Here is an 11,430-nt window from a genome sequence, read left to right as displayed (position 1 = left end):
CCTTGAGGAATCGCCATACTGTTTTTCATAATGGTTGAACTAGTTTACAATCCCACCAACAGTGTAAAAGTGTTCCTATTTCTCCACATCCTCTCCAGTACCTGTTGTTTCCTGACTTTTGAATGATCGCCATTCTAACTGGTGTGAGATGGTATCTCATTGTGGGAAAACACTCATTTTGTAGAAAATATGAAGGGATATTTCTTAGCTCATTGAAGCCCTAAGGGGAAATCCGAATATACAGTGACAAAAACTAGCAACAAGCTATCTGTAAACATGCTTTGTGATGTGTGGATTCAAGTCACAGAGTGGAACCTGTGTTTTGATTCACCAGGTTGAAAACACTCTTCATAGAATCTATGAAGGAACATTTCTGAGCCCATTGAGGCCTAGAATGAAAAGGTGAACATCCAACAATAAAACTAGAAACAAGCTGTCTGTGAAAACTTCATGATCTGTGGATTCATCTTATAGAATGGAACCTCCATTTTGATTTAGCAAGTTGGAAAAACCCTTTTTGTAAACTTTACAAAGGGACACATCTGAGCCCATTGAGGCTTATAAGGAAAAATCAAATACCCAACTTTATAAACCAGAAACGAGTTCTCTGTGAAAATGTTTTGTGATGTGTGGATTCATCTCACAAGAAGGAAACTGTGTTTTGATTCAGCAAGTTGGAAAGAGTCTTCTTTTAGAATTAACAAAGGGTTATTTTTGAGCCCATTGAGACCTGTATGAAAAACTGAATATCCAGCAACAAAAACTAGAAACAAGCACTCTGGGGAAAGGATTTGTGATGTGTGGATTTTTCTCACTGAATAGAACCTGAGTTTTGATTCAGCAGCTTGGAAACACTCTTTTAGTGGAATCAAAGAAGGGATGCTTTTTAGTCCATTGAGGCCTATAAGGCAAATCAGAATATCCAGCAATAAAAATTAGAAACAAGTTATCTGTAAAAATGCTTTGTGATGTGTGGATTTATCTCACAGAATGAAAAATGTTTTTTAATTCAGCAGGTTGGATATACTCTTTTTGTAGAATCTACAAAGGGACATTTCTGAACCCATTGAGACTTACGAGGAAAAACCTAATATCCAACAACAAAAACTAGAAACATGCTATCTGCGAAAATTCTTTGTAATGTGTGGATTGATTTCACAGAATGGAACCTGTGTTTTGATTCATCTGGTTGGAAACAATCTTTCTGTAGAATAGGCTTATAAGAAAAAACTGAATATCCAGTTTAAAAAAAAACCTAGAAAGAAGATATCTTTTGATTCACGTGGTTGGAAACAACCTCATTGTATAATATACAAAGGGATATTTCTGAGGCCATTGAAATGTATAAAGAAAAATGAACTATCCAGAGATAAAAACCAGAAAAAAAGCTCTCTGTGAAAATGCTTTGTGATGTTTGCATTCTTCTCACAGAATGGAACATACGTTTTGATTCAGCAGTTTGGAAGCACTCTTTTTGTAAAATCTAAAAAGGGACAATTCTGAGCCTAATAATGCCTACAAGAAAAAACAGAATATCCAGTGACCAAAACTAAAAAGAAAGCTATCTTTGAAAATACTTCATGATGTGTGTTTTCATCTCAAAGAATGAAAGCTGTGTTTCAATTCAGCAAATCGGAAATTTCTTTTTGTAGAATCTATGAAGGGATGTTTCTGAGACCATTGAAGGGTATAATGAATAACTGAATATCCAACTTTATAAACTAGAAGAAATTCTCTATGTGAAAATTCTTGTGATGTGTTGACTCATCACACAAGATGGAAACTGTTTTTATTAGCAGTTGGAAAGAATCTTCCTGTAAAATCCACAAAGAAATATTTCTGAGCTCATTGAGGCCTATAAGGAAAAACCAAATATCCAGTGATAAAAACTGGAAACAAGCTATCTGTAAAAATGCTTTGTGATGTGTGGATTCATCTCACAGAGTGGAACCTGTATTTGTTTCACCAGGTTGGAAACACTTTTATTGTAGTATTTACAAAGGGACCTTTCTGAGCAAATTGAGCTGTATGAGGATGGTGGGGTGAGGAATAATATGTAGTGATGAAAACTAGAAACAAGCTATCTGGGAAAATGCTTTATGATGTGTGGATGCAACTCACAAAATGGAACCTGTTTTTTAATTCAACAGTTTAGAAACACTCTTATCGTAGAATCTATGAAAAGATGTTTCTGAATCCAATGAAGATATAAGAAAATACAGAATATCCAGGGATTAAAACTAAAACAAGCTATCTTTGGAAATGCTTTGTGATGTTTGGATTCATCTCACAGAGTGGAACGTGTTTTTTTCAGCACTTTATAAACACTCTTTTTTGTAGAATCTATGAAGGGACATCTCAGAGCACAATAAGGCTTATAAGACAAAATGGAATATTTAGCACTTAAAACTAGAAATCAACTATCTGTGAAAATGCTTTGTGATGTGTGGATTCATCTCATGAAATGGAACCTGTGTTTTGATACACCTGTATAGGAACACTCTTATTGTAGGTTTTATGAAGAGATGTTTCTTAGCCCATTGAAGCTATAAGAAAAAAACAGAATATCCAGCAATAAAATCTAGAAACAAGCTATCTGTGAAAATGCCTGCAATGTGTGGATTCAGTTCACAGGATGGAAACTGTGTTTTGATTCAGCATGTTGGAAGCACACTTTTCAAAAAAACTATGAAGGTACATTTTTTTAGCTCATTGAGGTTTAAAAGAAAAAAACAAATATCCAGCGATAGAATCTAGAAATAAGCTGTGAAAACGCTTTGTGATATGTGGAATAATCTCACAGAATGAAACCTGTGTTTTGACTTACAGAATTGGAAATTATTTTATTGTAGAATCTCCAAAGAGACATTTCTGAGTCCATTGAGGCCTACAAGGAAAAAAAAAATCCAGCGATAAAACTAGAAGTAAGCAATCTGTGAAAATGCTTTGTGATGTGTGGATTTAGCTCACAGAATGGAACATGAGTTGTGATTCAGCATGTTGAAAACAATCTTATTGTCGAATCTATAAAGGAACATTTCTGATGTAAATGGCGAGTTGATGGGTGCAGCACACCAACATGGCACAAGTATACATATGTAACAAACCTGCACGTTATGCACATGTACCCTACAACTTAAAGTATAATAATAATATATCAATTAAAAAAAAAGAAAAAAAACACAAAAGTTATCAGGAAAAAAAAAATAAAAAAATAAATTATACTACAGAGCCATAGTAAAAAAAAAAAAGGAACATTTCTGAGCACTTTGAGTCCTTTAAGGAAAAATCAAATATAAAGTGATAAAAACTAAAAGCAAGCGATCTGTGAAAATGGTTTGTGACATATGGATTTATGTCACAGAATGGAACATGTGTTTTAATTAGACATGTTGGACATACTCTTATTGTAGAATTTACAAAGAGCCATTGCTAAGCCCATTGAGGTCTATAAGGAGAAACCGAATATCCAGCAATAAAAACTACAAAATAGCTATTTGTGAAAATACTTTGTGATGTGTGGATTCATCTCACAGAACAGAACATGCCTTTTGATTCACAAGTTTGGAAACACTCTTTTTGCAGAATCCACGAAGGGACACTTCTGAGCCAAGCAAAGCCTATAATGATAAACCAAATATAAAACAATAAAAAAATAGAAACATGCTCTCTGTGCAATAGAATAGATTTTTGTAGAATCTAGGAAGGGACATTTCTGAGCTCCTTGAAGCCTTTGAGGAAAAATCAAGTATCCAGTGATAAAAATTAGAAACGAGTTATTTGTGAAAATGCTTTGTGATGTGTGGATACATCTCACAGAACGAAGCCTGTGTTTTGATTCACGGTGCTGGAAACACTGTTTCATAGAGTCTATGATGGGACATTTCTGAGCCCATTGAATTCTGTTAGGAAAAATCAAATATTCAATGATAAAAACTGGAAGCAACCTATCTGTGAGAATGAATGTGATGCCTGGATTCATCTCACAAATGAAACTTTTGTTTTAATTCACCTGGTTTGAAATTCTCTTTTTGTAGAATCTACGATGGGACTTTTCTCAGTCCATTGAGGTCTACAGGAAAAAATCCAATATTTAGCATTAAAAGCTAAAAACAACCTATCTGTTTAAATGCTTTGATTTTTGTGGATTTATCTCACAGAATGGAACTTGGGCTTTGATTCGCGGTGCTGGAAACACTCTTTTTGTAAAATCTATGAATGGACATAGCCTATTGTGGCGTATGAGGAAAAATAGAATATCCAGTGACAAAAAACAGAAACAAATTATCTGTGGACATGCTTTGTGATGTGTGGATTCACCTCGCAGAATAGAACCTGTGGTTTGATAGACCAGGTTGGAAACACTCTTATTGAAGAATCTACAAAGGGACATTTCAGAGCCCATTGAGGCATATAAAGGAAAACCGAATATTCAGCGATATAAACCAGACAGAAGATATCTGTGAAAATGCTTTGTGATGTGTGACTTCATCTCATAGAATGGAATCTCTGTTTTGATTCAGCAGATTGGAAACACATTTTTTAGTACCTTTGAAGAGACATTTCTGAGCCCATTGATGCCTATAAGGAAAAAAATATATGCAGCAAAAAAAGCTAAAAATAATCCATCTGTGAAAATGCTTCGTGATTTGTGGATTTATCTCACAGAATGGAACCTTTATGTAAGATCAAAGGAGGGGCATTTCTGAGCCTATTGAAGTCTATAAGGAAAATTTGAATATCCAGCTGTAAAACTAGAAAAAAATCTATTTGTAAAAATGCATTGTGATACCTGGATTGATCTCACAGAGTGGAACCTGTGTTTTGATTGACCCGGTTAGAAAGACTGTTTTTGTAGAATCTATGACTGTATGTTTCTGAGCCCAATTGGGCATATAAAAAAAACCCCTGCATATCCAGTGATAAAACTAGAAACAGCTACCTGTGGAAATACTTTGTGATGTGTGGATTCATTTCACAGAATAGATTCTCTCTTTTGATTCACCAGTTTGGATACACTCTTCTTGTAGAATTTATGAAGAAACATTTCTGAGCCAATTGAAGCCTGTAAGGAGAAACCAAATAACCAGCAATAACAACTAGAAACAAGCTATTTGTGAAAATACTTTTTGATTTTATTTACCTTCTTCTTTTTATTTTTATTTTTTTCTGGGATACATGTATAAAATGTGCAGATTTATTACATAGTTATATATGTGCCATGGCAGTTTGCTGCACCCGTCAACTCATCATCTATATTAGGTATTTCTACTAATGCTATCCCACCCCCTGACAGGCCTTGGTGTGTGATGTTCCCCTCCCTGTGCTGATATGTTCTCATTGTTCAACTCCCACTTAAGAGTAAGAACATGTGGTGTTTACTTTTCTGTTCCTGTGTTAGTTTGCTGAGAATGATGGTTTCCAGATTCATCCATGTCCCTGCAAATAACATGAACTCATTCATTTTTATGGCTGCATAATATTCCATTGTGTATATGTGCCACATTTTCTTTAGTCTATCATTGATGGGCATTTGGGTTGGTTCCAAGTCTTTGCTATTGTGAATAGTGCTGCAATAAACATACATGTGCAAGTGTCTTTATAGTAGCATGATTTATAATTCTTTGGATATATACCCAGTAATGGAATTGTTTGGTCAAATGCTATTTCTAGTTCTAGACCCTTGAGGAATCACCATACTGTCATCCACAATGGTTGAAATAATTTACGCTCCCACCAACAGTGTAAAAGCATTTCAATTCCTGCACATTATCTCCAGCATCCGTTGTTCCCTGACTTTTTAATAATTGTCATTCTAACTGGCGTGAGATGGTATCTCATGTGGTGTTGATTTGCATTTCTCGGTGCAATGATGAGCTTTTTTTCACGTGCTTGCTCACTGCATAAATGTCTTCTGTTAGAGCAGAACTGAAGGAGTCTGGATTCTTCTCACAGAATGGAATCTGTGTTTTGATTCAGAAGGTTGAAAACACTCTTTTCCTAGAATCTACAAAGGTACGTTTCTGAGTCCACTAAGGTGTATAAGGAAAAACAAAATATATAGGGAAAATATTAGAAACAAGCTATCTGTGAAGATGCTTTGTGATGTGTGGATTCACTTCAGAGAATGGAACCTGTGTTTTCATTGACCAGGTTGGAAACACTTTTTTTCATAGAATTTACATAGAAACCTTTCTGAGCCCATTGAGGCTTATAAGGAAAATTGTTGTATCCAGCAATAAGAACTAGAAACAAGCTATCTGTAAAAATGCTTTGTGATGTGTCAATACATCCCACTGAATAAATCTGTGTTTTGAATGACTTGGTTGGAAACACTCCTTTTGTAGAATCAACGAAGAGACATTCCTGAGCTCATTGAGGCCTTTAAGGAAAAAGTGAACATTCAGCAACAAAAAGTGGAAAGAAGCTCTCTGTGAAAATGCTTTGTGATATGTGGATTCAATTCACAGAATGGAACCTGTGTTTTGATCGACCAGAGATTGGAAACACTCTTTTGGTAGCATCGATGAAGGGACATTTCTGATCTGTCAAGGCCTATAAGGAAAAATCAAATATCCAGTAATAAAAACTAGAGACATAGTATTTGTGATAATGCTTTGTGTGTGGATTCGTCTTACAGAATGGAACGTGTGTTTTGATTGACCACGTTGGAAGCAGTCTTATTGTTGAATCTGCGAAGGGACATTTCTGAGTCCATTGTCGCCTGTAAGGAAACAAAAAACAAAAACTACAACAACAACAACCACAACAACAAAAACTAATAAACAGCTATAAAAACTAGAAACAAGCTATCTGTGAAAAAGCTTTGTTTTGTGTGGATTCATTTCACAGAATGAAACTTGTATTTTGATTTACCAGGTTGGAAACACTTTTCTTGTAGTATCCACAAAGGGACATTTCTGAGTCAACCAGAGATTTTAAACACTATTTTTGTAGAATCTACAAAGAGATATTTCTGATCTGTCAAGGCCTATAAGGAAAAATCAAAATCCAGCGACAAAAAATAGAAACAAGGTATCTGTGATAATGCTTTACAATGTGTGGATTTATCTCACAGAATGAAACCTGGGTTTTGATTCAGCAGGTTCAGAACACTCTTTTTGTTTAATCTACGAAGGGACATTTCTGAGTCCATTGTAGCCTGTAAGGAAAAATTGAATATACAGCAATAACAACTATCAACAAGCTATCTTCCAAAATGTTTTGCTATGTGTGGATTCATTTATAGAATGGAACTTGTGTTTTGATTCAGCATGTTGGAAAATGTTTTTTGGAAAAAGTTGGAAAAAGGATCTATGAAGGAACATTTCTTAGCCTATTGAGGCCCATAAGATAAAACTGAATATCTAGCGATATAAACTAGAAACAAGCTATCTGTGAAAATGCTTTGTGATGTGTGGATTCAACTCACAGAGTGGAACCTGTATTTGCCTTAACCAGATTGGAAACACTTTTTTTTGTAGGATCTACTATGGGACATTTCTTACCTGTTGAGGACTATGAGGAAAAATTGAATATTCAGAGATAAAAACTATAATCAAGGTATCTGTGATAATGGTTTGTGATGTGTGGATTCATCTCACAGAATGGAACCTGTAATTTGGTTTAGCAGTTTGGAAACACTCTTGTTGTAGGATGTAGAAATGGGGCATTTCTGAGCCCATTGAAGCCTATAAGGAAAAACTGAATACCCAACAATAAAAACTAGAAACAAGCTATCTGTCAAAATGGTTTGGGATGTGTGGATTCATCTTAAAGAGTAGAACTTGTATTTTGATTCAGCAGGCTGAATAAACTCTTTTATTGCAGGATCTATGAAGAGACATTTCTGAACCCATTGAGTACTATAAGGAGAAACCAAATATCCAGGGATAAAAGTGAGAAACAAGCTATCTGTGAATATATATATGCTTTGTGATGTGCATATTTATTTCATGCAATCTAACTTGCTTTTTACTAAAACAGCATAGTACTGACATAAATAGCAGACACAGGGACCAAGGGAATAGAACGCAGAATTCAAAAACAAATCCCCACACCTACAGTAAACTGTAAACTCATTGAATATATAGTTGCTAATAACATACATTGTGGGGGGCGTGCCCAAGATGGCCAAATAGGAGCAGCTCCAACCTCCAGCTCCCAGAGTGAGTGACACAGAAGATGGGTGATTTCTGCATTTTCAACTGAGGTACGAGGTTCATGTCACTGGGGCGTGTCAGACAGTTGGCTCTGGTCTGTGGGTGCAGCCCGACCAGCGAGAGCTGAAGCAGTGTGAGGCATCACCTCACCTGGGAAGTACAAGGGGGAAGGGAATTCCTTTCCCTAGCCAAAGGAAATTGAGGTACCCTGAAAAATCGGGTAACTCACACCCTCATACTGTGCTTTATCAAGGGTATGGCAAATGGCACACCAGGAGATTATATCCCACACATGGTCCAGAGGGTCCCAGGCCAACTGAGCATCTCTCATTGCTAGCACAGCAGTCTGAGATCTAACTGCAAGGTGGCAGCGAGGCTGGGAGAGGGGTGCCCACCACTGCTGAGGCTTAAGTAGGCAAACAAAGCTACCAGGAAACTCGAATTGGGTGGAGTACAACTCAGTTCGAGGAGGTTGGCCTGCCTCTGTAGATTTCACCACTGGGGACAGGGCATAGCTAAACAAAAAGCAGCAGAAACCTCAGCAGAGGTAAATGTCCCTGTCTGACAGTGTTGAAGAGAGCAGTGGATCTCCCAACGTGGAGGTTGAGATCTGAGAATGGACAGACTGCCTGCTCAAGTGGGTCCCTGACCCCTGAGTAGCCTAACTGGGAGACATCCACCACTAGGTGCAGATTGACACCTCACACCTCACACAGCAGGGTTCAGCCCTGAGACAAAGCTTCCAAAGCAAGAATCAGACAGCAACACTCACTGTTCAGCAATATTCTATCTTCTGCTGCCTCCACTGCTGATACCCCGGCAAACAGGGTCTGAAGTGGACCTCAAGCAAACTCCAACAGACCTACAGCTGAGGGTCCTGACTGTTAGAAGGAAAACTAACAAACAGAAAGGACACCCACATTAAACCCCAATAGTACGTCACCAGCATCAAAGACCAAAGACAGATAAAACCACAAAGATGGGGAAAAAGCAGTGTAGAAAAGCTGGAAATTCAAAAAGTCTGAGCACATCTCCCCCTCCAAAGGAATGCAGCTCATCGCCAGCAATGGAACAAAGCTGGAGGGAGGACGACTTTGACGCATTGAGAGAAGAAGGCTTCAGTCAATCAAACTTCTCAGAGCTAAAGGAAGAACTACGTAACCAGTGCAAATAAACTAAAATCCTTGAAAAAAGAAAAGATGAATGGAAAACTAGAATAATCAATGGAGAGAAGGCATTAAAAGAACTGATACAGATGAAAACCATAACAAGAGAACTATGTGACAAATGCACAACCTTCAGTAACCGACTCAATCAACTAGAAGAAACAGTATCAGTGACTGAAGATCAAATAAATGAAATGAAGTGAGAAGAGAAGTCTAGAGAAAAAAGAGAAAAAGAAATGAACAAAGCCTCCAAGAAATATGGGTTTATGTGAAAAGACCAAATCTACGTCTCATTGATGTGCCTGAAAGTGACAGGGAAAATGGAACCAAGTTGGAAAACACTCTGCAGGATATCATCCAGGAGAACTTCTCCAATCTAGTAAGGCAGGCAAACATTCAAATTCAGGAAATACAGAGAACACCACGAAGATACTCCTCGAGAAGAGCAACTCCAAGACACATAATTGTCAGATTCAACAAAGATGAAATTAAGGAAAAAATGTTAAGGGCAGCCAGAAAGAAAAGTTGGGTTACTCACAAAGGGAAGCCCATCAGACTAACAGGGGATCTCTTGGCAGAAACTCTCCAAGTCAGAAGAAAGTGGGGCCAATATTCAACGTTCTTAAAGAACAGAATTCTCAACCCAGAATTTCATATCCAGCCAAACTAAGTTTCATAAGTGAAGGAGAAATAAAATCTTTACAGACAAGCACATGCTTAGAGATTTTTGTCACCACCAGGCTTGCCCTACAAGAGATCCTGAAGGAAGCACTAAACATGGAAAGGAACAACCGTTACCAGCCATTGCAAAAACATGTCAAAATGTAAAGTCCATCGATGCTAGGAAGAAACTGTATCAACTAGCGAGCAAAATAACCAGCTAATATCATAATGACAGGATCAAGTTCACATAACAATATTAACCTTAAATGTAAATGGACTAAATGATCGAATTGAAATATACAGACTGGCAAATTGGATGAAGAGTCAAGACCCATCAGTTTGCTGTATTCAGGAGACCCATCTCACATGCAGAGACATACATAGGCACAAAATAAAGGGATGGAAGAAGATCGACCAAGCTAATGGGAAAAAAAAAAACAAAAACAAAAACAAACAAACAAACAAAAAAACAAAACAAAACCGAGGTTGCAATCCTAGTCGCTGAAAAAACAGACTTTAAACCACCAAAGATCAAAAGAGACAGAGAAGGCCATTACATAATGGTAAAGGGATCAATTCATGAGGAAGAGCTAACTATTCTAAATATATATGCACTCAATACGGGAGCACCCAGATTCATAAAACGAGTCCTTAGAGACTTAAAAAGAGACTTAGACACCCATACAGTAATAATGGGAGACTTTAACACTCCACTGTCAACATTAGACAGATCAACGAGACAGAAAATTAACAAGGATATCCAGGAATTGAACTCAACTCTGCACCAAGCAGACCTAATAGACATCTACAGAACTCTCCACCCCAAATCAACAGAACATACATTCTTCTCAGCACCAAATAGCACTTATTCCAAAATTGACCACATAGTTGGAAGTAAAGCACTCTTCAGCAAATGCAAAAGAACAGAAATTATAACAAACTGTCTCTCAGACCACAGTGCAATCAAACTAGAACTCAGGACTGAGAAAATCAATCAAAGCCACTAAACTACATGGTAACGGAACAACCTGCTCCTAAATGACTACTGTGTACATAACAAAATGAAGACAGAAATAAAGACGTCCTTTGAAACCAATGAGAACAAAGATACAACATACCAGAATCTCTGGGACACCTTTAAAGCAGTGTGTAGAGGGAAATTTATAGCACTAAATGCCCACAAGAGAACACAGGAAAGTTCTAAAATTGACACCCTAACATCACAATTAAAAGAACTAGAGAAGCAAGAGCAAACACATTCAAAAGTTAGCAGAAAGCAAGAAATAACTAAGAACGAGCAGAACTGAAGGAGACAGAGACAAAAACACCCTCCAAAAAATCAATGAATGCAGGAGCTACTTTTTTGAAAAGATCAACAAAATTGATAGACTGCTAGCAAGACTAATAAAGAACAAAAGAGACAAGAATAAAATAGATGC

The sequence above is a fragment of the Mandrillus leucophaeus genome, unplaced genomic scaffold, assembly GCF_000951045.1.
Source record: "Mandrillus leucophaeus isolate KB7577 unplaced genomic scaffold, Mleu.le_1.0 Scaffold945, whole genome shotgun sequence".
Lineage (NCBI taxonomy): Eukaryota > Metazoa > Chordata > Mammalia > Primates > Cercopithecidae > Mandrillus > Mandrillus leucophaeus.
Note: the sequence above shows the minus strand (reverse complement) of the source record.